Raw genomic sequence first — 4,866 nt, 5'->3', positions numbered from 1 at the left:
AATAAAAGGAGTCATACAAAGTAACACCTTCCAGTAAAATATACGTCAGAACCAGTGTTAATCCTGTGAGAATAAATAAAAGGAGTCATACAAAGTAACACCTACCAGTCAAATATACGTCAGAACCAGTGTTAATCCTGTGAGAATAAATAAAAGGAGTCATACAAAGTAACACCTACCAGTAAAATATACGTCAGAACCAGTGTTACAACTGTGAGTAGCTATTACTAGAACCGCTGAAGAAAACCCTCATAATTTCTCCACATGATGTTTCTCGGTGTGCGCACCAGTCATATCATTCGAGGACTCTTTACTTCAGATATAAGCGTGAAGCTGCAGAAGAGCTATCTGCGCTATTTGTACATAATATTGAATCGATAGATTATTGTTAATTATAGATTCACAGTTACACACGATAATCACTGAGCCACGCTTGACTCCGCGAGGTGTAAGAACCTGGTCGCGTTGCTTGAAGTTTTAAGATAGGATTGAACATAGATCCTTAACTATGTCCTAAGAACCAGCTATTCAGTAATGACCGTTTTGCGCTAGTGAGATCAGAGGTTATTGTTAAACAACTAAAGTCATTGTTTAATTGTATTGTGTGCGATATGGTTATTGATCTTGGCATGCTTTTTTTATATTTTGTATATTACTCGAGCAGATTCTCAAAACTGTGTTTGTTTTAGCAGCCTAGTAATTTTTATTGGGAAAATAAAATCTGACGAGTGTTTTGATGAACGAAATTATTTTATTTTCTGTACTTCCTCCCACAACTTAACCCCTGGTTTTAAACCAAAATACCTACCTCGATAATGACGATGTCTAGTTAAACCAGATTCAGATATGTCTAGACAATCACCATATTTAGTAGTGATATCAGAAGGTGGACAGGATTGAACTGTTGGTTAAGTCTGAGACATTGTCGCGCATATCTTAAACGCTTTTAAAACACTTTTACATCGCATAAAGAACAGCAGTATCGTATCTGTTTTAGATTAATAGAAAGACGAAGTTAAAAAGTGCTAAATTCATTGTTCTTTTTCTCCTTTTGGAAGAAGCAAAATGTATTGTAAAATGACCGGAAAGAAACAAAATAACATTAACTTACTGGGGTTTCACAGCTGTAGCATATATGAATTGATAATTATAATGGTGAATTGCCTTCACAGCTAGTAGTTTAAACTTATTACTTAAGGGGCTAGAGGCACCTGGAAAACCTAAGATGAGGAAATGGTGTAGTAAGCTAAGAAGGTGCATTTGCTTCCTCAGACAGCAGGGGCTCAAATCACACTTTGAATGTAATCTTATTACTACTTAATCTTTAAATAATAGTCAAAACAAAAAGTAGTGAAGTCTGGTCAAAACGTTTTTCCTATACATAAACAGCAAAGTTAGCGTAAAGGGGAAAGTCATATAAATATGTTATATATTAAAGTTATATATAACCATATAAATATGTAAGTGGGTAAGTTTGTTTGTTTGTTATGGATTTCGCGCAAAGCTACACGAAGGAAGCTAGTCATCACCTCCCACCGCCACCTCTTGCGCTACTCTTTTTACCAACGAATAGCGGGATTGACCGTCACATTATAAGGGCGAGCATGTTTGGTGTGACAGGGAGTCGAGTGCCCTAAACACCTGGCCCTAAGTGGGTAAGATAGATAATAAAAAATGATATTTTGTCCCATTTTTATTGAAACTGGAACAAGAAACAAAATTAATAAAATAGCTTGATGCCATCGAGTTCCTCAGCAAGAGTTGTTCCTCCAAAAATTTGCCCCTAGTGGCACAGCGGCATGTATGCGGACTTATAACGCTTGACACCGGGTTTCGATACCTGTGATGGGCACAACATAAATAGCCCATTGTGTATCTTTATGTTTAACTACAATCACACAGACAAAATCAAAGAAGTAAAATCCATCTTAACAAGGAGGTTTATTAAAGGAGTTAATAAACTTTTGGTTTGTTTCTATATATTCTAAGTATAGTCTTGTCATAAACGCATAAAGGAAAAAAGTATTCAATTATAAGACAAACAGAAAATTGTTAGTGTTTTAAATTGAAAAAGGGTCAAAGGTGTAAAGAAGATGGAAAAACTGAATTTCGTTTTATTCGAAATAATAAATAATTAAATACAAGGAGCAAATCCAAGAACTACGTTAATTCACATAAGCATATTTCAGTTGTAGCTATTTGAAGTAGATTTATTAGAAGATAATCAAATAAACATGAAAAAAATTAGAAACTGAGAGCTAGCTAAATGATGCTAATACAGGATAGAAATTGACTGGTAATTAAATAAAAGAAACAAATACAATTAAAAAATACATAGACAGTTAGATATTTATGTTGTTAGGAAGACACATAGGTTCAAAAATCGACAAAGACAAAGATACAAAACCCTGATGAAGGAAGGTCCATCTTTTGTAAGCGCTTGAGTTATAGGATTTTGTATTTTTATAGCTAAATAAATACAAACACACACACACACATATATGGATTATAAATATATAAATTAATGCATATAGAGATTAGAAAAGTATAAAAAATTAAATAAATACCATTAGAGATAAGAAATTGATAGGTAATCAGATAAGTATGAACATAGATTAGAAGTTGAGAGATAATTGAATATATACGAATAAAGGTTAAACACATATAAATAACTGAAAATATAAAATTAAAGAACAGAAGCTAAAAATTAACATGCCAAACCGAACTAATTAACGAATTAAAAGAAATAATCGGTAGGGATTTATAAACAGATAAACAGAAAAATATTATGAGAGAAAACATAAACGGTCATAGATAATTGAAACCAAGGTCAAGGTTAATTTATTAGAAATTTAAAACGTACAGGGTGTAAATCCATTAAAATCTTCTTACATCTTCATGTTTGTTCTAAATATAGTGACAATCCATTAAAATCTTCTTACATCTTCATGTTTGTTCTAAATATAGTGACAATCCAGTAACACCTTCTTACATCTTTATGTTTGTTCTAAATATAGTGACAATCCAGTCACACCTTCTTACATGTTCATGTTTGTTCTATATAAAGTGACAATCCAGTAACACCTTTTTACATCTTCATGTTTGTTCTATATAAAGTGACAATCCAGTAACACCTTTTTACATCTTCATGTTTGTTCTATATAAGGTGACAATCCAGTAACACCTTCTTACATTTCCATCTCTTTTCTAAATAAAGGATTTGTTTGTAGTCAAGCACAAAGCTGCACATTGGGTTATCTTTACTCTGCCCCACGCTTATCGAAACCTAGTTTCTAGCGTTGTAAGTCCGCAGACATCCCGCTGTGCCACTGAGGTGCTAAATAAAAGGATAATCTACTAATATTTTTTTACATCTTCATGTTTTTCTATATAAAGAACAGTCCAGTAACATCTTCTTACATCTTCATATCTGTTCTATAAAAAGTATAAATTTATTAAAACCTTCTTAAGCCTTCATAGCTGTTCTATACAAATAGGTAAGCCAATAAAAGTTTTATTCATCTTCATAACTGTTCAATATAACGATCAGTCAATAAAATTTTCTTACATATTCATATCTGCTTTTCACAAAAAGGTAAGTCAGTAAAATGTCCTTACGTTTTCATATATGCTGTACACATAGTAGTAATCTAGCATCATCAAATCTGTTTTACACAAAACCAGTAATTCCTTCTTAACAGACTTCTACATTCAAGACTTGGTTTAATACTATTAAATACTTATAACCACAAAGATATAAGTTTAAAAATATTCAGCATCGAACCATCATTTCTCCAAGAAAGCGAGTAGGCTCAACAAGTATTCTTGATGAAAATGTATTTTTAATTTTCGCTTAAGTTAAAAAAAGGAAATAGTTAAGACTTAACATCTGTGGAATGAAACCTAGATAAAACAACCTTTCAATAACGACGTAAAGCTTTCAACGAAGTCTAATAAGTATAGGATTTATGACTTTGTAGTAAAGTTATTTGTGAATATTACGCTATTAAGTTGCAAGCTGAAGTAACAACTGTTTTGTTTTTTTTCTGAACACTTCTCTGTTGCCAAATTTCGAAACACATAATGATGGTGAATCATTTATTTGATGTAAATGTTTCTCTGCTAAACGATTAGATAATGTAGTTCTAACTACATAGCCATGTTGTTTTCTAAAACAGTAATTACTTAAAACAAAAGGGAGTGTTTATGTTAAGACTAACTACATACGATAACCATTCTTAAAAATCATAGTTATAACATGATGTGCTACTATGGAAAAGTACTAAAATATTTCATCACTGCTGCCATCTAGCAGAAGAAATATCAAATTATTTCAGAACCCACCTTTCTAAGAGCCAAAATAAGCTAATGAATGCAATACAAAAAAGCTTTGATTATGAAACCTACATTTACCATATTTCTTTGCGGCTGTACAACTTTATAATAAACATGCACTGTATTTCACTACGGCTGTACAGCTTTATAATAAACATTCACTGTATTTCACTACGGCTGTACAACTTTATAATAAACATTCACTGTATTTCACTACGGCTGTACAGCTTTATAATAAACATTCTCCGTATTTCACTACGGCTGTACAGCTTTATAACAAACATTCACTGTATTTCACTACGGCTGTACAACTTTATAATAAACATTCACTGTATTTCACTACTGCTGTACAGCTTTATAGTAAACATTCACTGTATTTCACTACGACTGTACAATTTTATAATAAACATTCACTGTATTTCACTACGGCTGTACAGCTTTATAATAAACACTCACTGTATTTCACTACGACTGTACAATTTTATAATAAACATTCACTGTATTTCACTACGGCTGTACAGCTTTATAATA

Source organism: Limulus polyphemus, unplaced genomic scaffold, assembly GCF_000517525.1.
Source record: "Limulus polyphemus unplaced genomic scaffold, Limulus_polyphemus-2.1.2 Scaffold1529, whole genome shotgun sequence".
NCBI classification, from domain to species: domain Eukaryota; kingdom Metazoa; phylum Arthropoda; class Merostomata; order Xiphosura; family Limulidae; genus Limulus; species Limulus polyphemus.
The sequence above is the reverse complement of the archived record's forward strand: the minus strand, read 5'-3'. Positions refer to the sequence as shown.